Source organism: Mercenaria mercenaria, chromosome 18 (genome assembly GCF_021730395.1).
Source record: "Mercenaria mercenaria strain notata chromosome 18, MADL_Memer_1, whole genome shotgun sequence".
NCBI lineage: Eukaryota > Metazoa > Mollusca > Bivalvia > Venerida > Veneridae > Mercenaria > Mercenaria mercenaria.
In genome coordinates, this window is record NC_069378.1 from 23,499,715 (window position 1) to 23,508,141 (window position 8,427).

At 35.1% G+C, this 8,427-nt stretch overlaps 1 long non-coding RNA gene across 1 annotated transcript; it reads right to left on the reverse strand.

Annotated features, from left to right (window-relative positions):
* Positions 1–225: 225 nt before the first annotated feature.
* Positions 226–1,741, reverse strand: LOC123547570 (uncharacterized). The gene is made up of 2 exons (XR_006685673.2): positions 1,349–1,741; positions 226–883 (listed from the first exon to the last, which is right to left on the reverse strand). It is a non-coding gene; the product is annotated as an uncharacterized LOC123547570 (long non-coding RNA).
* Between the last annotated feature and the right edge of the window lie 6,686 nt (positions 1,742–8,427).

Sequence of the window (8,427 nt, forward strand, 5' to 3'; positions counted from 1 at the left end):
AGGTTAATATCTATGTATAAGAAAAAAATTAAAATTTATCTAAAACAAGGGACAATGTTTGATATTCATCCTTATGACGATTCAGCCTTTACAGAATTAACATTTATGCTTTTGATGGGTAGTTACATCAGATTCTACATATCGGATGAACCTGTATCCTCTGATAGAAACAGACTTTTGGATTAAAAGTTTAATAACATACAATATCAAGACAAAACAAACACATTTTGTGGTTATTATTGTTTATTTTTCATTAAAATGTTACAAAATGGTATAAACATTTATGATTTATTGTATAAAACACTGAGAGTAAACAATGTAAAACATAATGAACAAACAATTATAAATTATTTTAATAAAAAGGGTTAAAATGTATCAAAAACATAATATTCTTTACTACTATCAAAAATGCACCCATAAACGTTATATTCCATACTACTCCCAAAAGCGTATATTCAATCATGCATATGCCTATGGCATACTCAAACGGTTGAGTGATTTCAACAACATCAAAATATCATAACATTAAGTCATGTGTATGATTATGGTATAATCCTATGGTTGAGTGATTTTCATAACATAAAAGTATTATGATATTCAATCATGCATATGCCTATGACATACTCAAACGGTTGAGTGATTCTAACAACATGAAAGTATTATGATATTCAACCATGCGTATGAGTATGGCATACTCAAACGGTTGAGTGATTCTAACAACATGAAAATATTATGATATTCAACCATGTTATGGTTAACATTCTTTTCTTGAAGTCTTCCGATGATATATTTTGTGTTAAACGTTCGTTGTCTTTATAAAGTCTTGGATTTTTCACGTTGTAATTCGTCTGGCTAATAATATCTTTGTAGAATTCTTGAATACCTATAAAATAAACAAAATAACATTAAAAACCCATATCAACATACTTATTCTACAACGTATAAATAGTAAATAATAAAAAACTGGTAAAGAGTTAAACATATAATTATTTTCTTAAGCTTGTTAAAAAACCGCCTCGGTAGCCTAGTGGTGAGCGTCCGCTTCAAGTGCGGGAGGTCGTGGGTTCAATCCCCGGCCGAGTCATACCAAAGACGTTAAAAATGGCACAAGCAGCTTCCTCACTTGGCGCTCAGCATTATGGGGATAGTGCTAGGACTGGTGGGGTATCATGCCACGTGTCTACGGCGTGATATTCCAGTGAGGCAGCAAAATAAAGTTGGGCATTGTGCTCACTGCTACAAGCAGACACTGTCGTTTATATGACTGGAAAATTATTGAAAAAGACGTTAAACCCGAACACACACATAAGCTTGTTAACAAATAAAAAAATAATAAAATAAAACTTACATTTCAGTTGTTTAAATTCCACTTTTTTCGTTATAATACTTAAAACAGTAAAGAATGTTATGTGTATTGATAAAACTAGTCGTAACCGGCTGATGCAATATTGCGAAATACTATAATGGAAACCCAATATCTGTTTACCGGAGGCTAAAACTATTTTGTAAATTGTTTTTCGGTCCGGGTGTAAAGTTTTTATTAAGGCTTTTTTAAGATATTTTGAAAGTTAAATATGTATTTTCTCAGTACTTTATGGAAGTTAAAAGCTCCCAGGGACTTACGTTCATCAAACCGAAGGTTTTCACAATGAGTTGTCAAAACCTGTGGATTTTAAATTGGCCGGCATTGACCAGTCCTGACCAAGGGTCAAAAGGTCAAATGGGGTTATACTGTTTCAAAACCATCCTAATATTCACTACTACTATCGACCATGAAACGTTGCTAAAACGCTTGCAAAAGGACTCATTAGTAAACCACTAGAGTGGATGACTTTTTATCTGAATGAACGCTGCCAAACAGTCTCAGTAAATGGCGAACTGTCTACTCCAGTCCACATGAAATACAGCGTACCACAAGGATCTGTCCTAGGACCGAAAAACTAAATCATGTACACAAAACAATTATGGTAATGCTTGACTTATCAGCTGCGTTTGATACTATCGACCATGAAACGTTGCTAAAACGCTTGCAAAAGGACTCATTAGTAAACCACTAGAGTGGATGACTTTTTATCCGAATGAACGCTGCCAAACAGTCTCAGTAAATGGCGAACTGTCTACTCCAGTCCACATGAAATACAGCGTACCACAAGGATCTGTCCTAGGACCGAAAAACTAAATCATGTACACAAAACAATTATGGTAATGCTTGACTTATCAGCTGCGTTTGATACTATCGACCATGAAACGTTGCTAAAACGCTTGCAAAAGGACTCATTAGTAAACCACTAGAGTGGATGACTTTTTATCCGAATGAACGCTGCCAAACAGTCTCAGTAAATGGCGAACTGTCTACTCCAGTCCACATGAAATACAGCGTACCACAAGGATCTGTCCTAGGACCGAAAAACTAAATCATGTACACAAAACGCGTCGATTCAATCTGCAGAAGCCATGGACTGAATCATCACTTCTTTGCTGATGACTTGTCGTTTAAGTAAAAAAATGTTTCCTACCAACATGAAGCCCTATCTCGAATTGAGATCTGTCTCAAAGTCTCTTGGATGCATCAGAACATGCTGAAGCTCATTACTGACAAAACTGAGGTCATTTTGTTTCACACAAACACACAAGAATACCCGAAGATATCTGCGTGAAAGTAAGACCCTCTCGGATTAAACCTTCAATTTGTGTGAAGAATCTCGGTGCTAGAATCGATTCAAACATGGTCATGACACAGCATGTTAACTCTCTATGTAGAGCTAGTTATGCACAACTTCGGCAAATAGGCCTCATTAGGCAGTACATTACAGCTGATGCTATCAAGTCTCTTGTGAACTCTCTGGTTACATTAAGAGAGGACTACTGTTACTCGCTGCTGTATGGAATTTCAAAAGACACACTGCAAAAACTTCAATGTATACAAAACACAGCTGACCGCATCATAACCAAGACTCCGCGATACAATCACATCACGCCAGTCTTGAAGGAGTTGTATTGGCTTCCGGTTAAGCACCGAATTGAGTTCAAAATCTTGACACTTACATAAAAATACATGGCAGAATGAATCTTCCAAGTACATTGTCGATATGCTGGACGTGTACAAGCCTCGTAGAGAATTAAGGCCAGCAAATGGCCCAGTGTCTTTGGTTGTTCCGAGGAGTCGAACAGTAAAGTATGGTGACAGAAGTTTCAAGCATGCAGCTCCAAAGCTTTGAAATGCCCTCCCAGCAAGCATCAAAGATTCAAGCTCACTGTCTGCATTTAAAAAATCTTTGAAAACACATCTCTTTCACACATGTTATATAAAATAACAAAATCTGAAATACTGTTGAAAAATGGCGTTGAACCAAAAACGAACAAACAACCAAACATGAAAAAATAACAAAGTTTCGTGTTGAGAAAGCGATTGCTGTCTTTTAATAGTGTATGTAATGTTATTTAACCTTGAGCAAAATTTATGGATGATCTTGTTTTAATTACTATTCCTTTTAATCTTTTACCAATGTATTTACATGTATATATATGTATGTATGTGTTCTTTAATGTCTTTGTAAATCACTTTTGAACGCACATATTTTGTATGAAAAGAGTGCTATATAAATGTGGTATAATAATAACAATAACAATAATAATTCCAAAGCTACATACAGTTTTAAAAATTGTCGTTTGATGCATATTGTTGAAATCAAATACAAATGTAAAGCTAAAAAATATGTTCAAATAAAACGAAATACTCGGCATTTCAAATAAATTCATGTTAAATGGTGGTTTAATAAAATTTCATATAAGCAATAAGAATAGATTTCCACTGGCGACCTTGCTCTTTTAATGGGTATTTCTGTTCAATAAATAAAAGTCTAATAGAATATACGAAAAGTGTATAATGGCATAAGATAGAGTTTAAATTTGATTGACTGACCTTATAATATTTACATCCTGAATTGTGTTCAAATGGCATATTAACAAATTTTATATTTTATCCCATTCTGACCAGTCATATATGTTTGTAGTAATTTCATAACTCTATAAAAATATTAACATTGTGTTAGCCACATACGTACATTGTTATAAATGCTTCGATTTCAGAATTTCACTTGCAAAGTTATTCCGGCAAACGTGGTTATTGTTGTTTGCTTTTAATTTGATTTTCATGTGTTCCAAGAGACATTTTTTCATTTAGTGCTCCAGTTAGGCTAAATATGATAGCATATTTGTTAGCTATCACGATAATTGCAAATTATCTTAATAAAGCGAAGCTTTCTGAAAATATTATCTCAATAATCGAAAGTTTCCTTGAAAGTTTGAAAAAAAGCAACCTCGCCAAAACGAAACTCACAGCACGCAGATACAAAGCAAACACACGAGGACGATACGAACAAATAAAAGAACACAATGGGGCACCAACTTGAAAAAATCAGTGGCTAAAACACCACTGGGGAGCTTAAACCTGATTATGGTGCTCACCCACCATCACTCTTACCCCCACCATATTCCAAAGTCACGGGACATTGTAAATAAAAGTAATCCCCGTCAGGTGAATCTCTAGCACATGCAATGGAATCAAAATGCAAGGCATGTAAAACACAAAAATGCTCCTGTATAAGTATATAAAAAGTAAACCTTAAGAACCACAAACGCATGTATTCAATGCCTTTGCAGAAGACAGAGCATCAAGAGAAACACATTAAGGGCCAGGTGAAACAGAGGAAGCATGGTTTTAATATGCTAACATTTTTAAAAATCACTCGTCATTAAAAATTCTTTCTCATACTAATTCCTTTTTCTGCCGAATAACAGTTCAGTCCTGGTGAGATTTAAAAACTGCTCCTCTTCTATCAGACACAATCAAAGAGGGAAGCGGGTTAGACACTAAACATGTGGAGTGTCTCGAAACAGTTTGGTGCGTAAGTGTCCACAGCTACAGTCACCTACGCACATATATCATCTGCTTTCTCTTCCATAACAAGACTCGCCATGGACTTCCTCATTGCGATATATGTGCCTTATCGAATTATCAATTGTTTCAATTGTCATTAGAAGATTGTTACAAAAACCTTGTTTAAGGTGGTCAGTCTGAAATAAGCAGCATTTAATGACATGTTTTACGTTTTATTTATTCTGATAAAATGTCCGTTACATAGAGTTATATACCAGTTGATAATGAACCCTTTAGTAACTATGGCAAAACTTTATGTTACTCTATTTTAATAGGCTATCATTTTAGAAAATAAGTAGATCTTTTCTGATTTCAATACAATTTCTAGTTTTACATTGTCAGTTGAAGGTAGTAACAATGATTGTGCAAACTTTTGTAAACATTTTTAATGAACTTCGGCTAAACATTTTATTTGTCATTTTTTATTGTCATTGCAAATAAAATAATTGACAAATGTGATATAGTAATCTTTATCATTTATTAGGCTTAATTATTTTATCAAAATACTTTATACACACTATATGGGTTGATTGGGAAACAACGATAGAAAAGAAAAAAAAGAAAAGTAACACTACTGAAAATATAACGTGAATTAAGCGCTCAGTAACGTAAGCGAATACAAATGATCAGACTTAAAATTCAACACAAATCCATTACTTTGGCCGCCTTCAGGTATATATGAAATTATACAATAGTAAGTGCATGTGAATTTGGATGCACTGTTGTGAGGATCGTTTAATCAAGACGTAACATTTTGAAATGAATTGTCCAGTCAAACGGTTGGTCGTGATTTCAACCAAATCTCATCATTTTGACCAAGGTCTTTAATTTTTGCATGTATATATTTCTCAACAAAAATCCACCCCTCGACCTCGAAATAAATATATATACTGTTTGGCTTTGCATCCGATGTTATAGGCTTGTTGAAAAGTTTAATGTTGTCGAACTACACGGTTGCAGTAGCCACAAAAGCTTATAATAATGAGATACACACAATCAGGAGCTAAGGGAAAAAAAGCAATGGAGTATGTATCAAACATTATCTGCAAAATTTCCTGTTAGGTGAGGATGTGCTGTTATTGTTTCGGATGCTTTAATGTTTTTCTGAAGCTGTTTAACATTTATTGTGTCTGCCTTTCGAATATGGTCGAATAAATACAACTGGATCAGAATATTTATTATATACAGAATTTCGTTTAATCTCAAAGATCGGTATAGAACTGTGGTTTAAAGAGTGAGAGTGACACAATTAATCTCAAATGAAAGGAAGCTAGTGGCAAGGGAAATCAATGAATTTCTACAGACTTTGTTGTTGATTGTATAAAGTTGTGCTTCTCTGTTTTTTTTAAATAGCGACTAGTGCTTTTTTTAACATTAAAGGAATGAATTTCGACTTATTTCAATACAACAATAATAAACCTTCTTCTTCCTGACGCAATTTTGTGATATTGGTTTACCACCGTGTCACAACGCGTCAGAAAGCCGTATATAATGTAATTTCTATGCAAATTATTCCACTTATTAGTATTACGAAAAACTCGGCTGCGTCACTGGGCACAAAACATTTAGCAGCGATTTAAACTGTTCCGTGGGCGTTAAATCTCTCAGCTCATTTTAAATGTTCAACAGTTTCCAAACAACATAAACTCGTATTTCTGAAGACAAATTAGCGCATACTGCCATCAAAATATATAATACAGTGTTTCTAAGATTTAGCCTGGTTAACTGAAATTCCATTTTGCACTAACATTTAAATAATCCCAAACAACATTAACATTAATACGCAAATGTATTCGAACTTTTTTTCACTTTCTTGACCGCTTCCCGTACTTCAAAAGTTAGACAAAAAATGCACAAGAGGCCACTATTGCATATCTGCATTAAAAAATCCTGTGGGAGACCCCTGACCTGGCTGACACGAGCGAAGGGCGCCCTCCGTTACCTATCCCCTCTTGTCGTTATGCACCTCGCCGGTGATGCCTCCGATCTAAACTGGAGCCCCTCCGATCAAATATTTCTGGATTCGGACTTGAGTCTACACCACTTCTTGGGATCAGCTACTTATACTTAATACAAATTACTTGACTAAGCTGTAATTGTAAACTGCATCATCTTCTATTAACTATGAGTCTGCATTTTGGTTTCAAATAACCGTGTGCGTGCAAGTGAATACTTGATTATGTATTACCGTATCCTTCACTATTCGTTAAACCAGGAAATACTTCTCATATATATATATAATGTTTCATTTTGATTTTCTCATTTACATGTTGTCTCGAACACATGCCATGATAAGGATGTGTGGGCTTATGGTAATACAAATGTACGTTTTTTTTTGTGGTGTCATGATTCTGCATATGCATGCAATAACATGTTCCAAGAGGACAAATGCTTTACATATATATCCGACAAGAACGGTTGTATATTCATGTCATTAGAAACCCAGTGTTATAGTTTTTATCTTAGCATGCGGCAAAATGCTAACGGAAGCACTATTCTGGGTATAATAATCATAAATTTGTCACAATTGAAATAAATTGAAACTCAATAAGTCATCGAATACGGTAAAGGATACAACATTTCTCAGTTTGAGCTGTGTTACATTTGTATTCAGCTTCATACGAATAATATTAGTTCAGATCAGAAACTTTTGAAATCAATTTCTGGACAAGGGATTGCAGGCTAGAATTGTGCTTTGGACTACTTTCCATAATAATTTGTCTCATATAAAGGCGCTAGTTGAATAATGTGCATAGCACGGTTTAGACAATGCTGAATTCGTAACTTTGTCTAGCGTAAAACGTTTATTGTGCCAATACGACAGTACTAAATCTATTTCAATCATCACTGAAATTCAAACAAATCAAGGCTCGATAAAGAGTTGGTTAGGCTTTAGTTTATGCTAATTTGTTTTAGCTCGATTATGATGAAAGCTTCAAGCTTATTGGAACCACTCTCGAATCTGCTTCCTGGAAAAACCAGTACTGGTGTCATATGAGAAGTCATGGTCGTGATCCCAGTGAGGCTCGAACTCACGACACCTGGATTGAGCGGCCGTCACCTTATCCACTGGATCACTAGACTTTGAGCTGCATTCTCTTGTAAGATTTAACTTTTATTGAATTTGTCACTAATAAGCAGTTTTATTTATATTAACAATGTTTGTCGGGGCCTATGCGGCCGAGTGGTTAAAGTCGCTGACTTGAAATCACTTGCCCCTCATCGATGTGGGTTCCAGTCCACTTGGGGCGTTGAATACTTCATGTGAGGAAGCCAACCATCTGGAGTACGAGAGGTCGGCGGTTCTACTCCGGTGCCCGCTCGTGATGAAATAATGCACGTAGGGGCACCTGGGTCTTCCTCCACCATCAAAGCTGGAAAGTCGCTATATGATCTATAACTGTGTCGGTGCAACGTTAAACAAAACAATACAATACAAATAATGTTTGTAGTACGTGTATATGCAGATTTAACGCATAAAATGATAA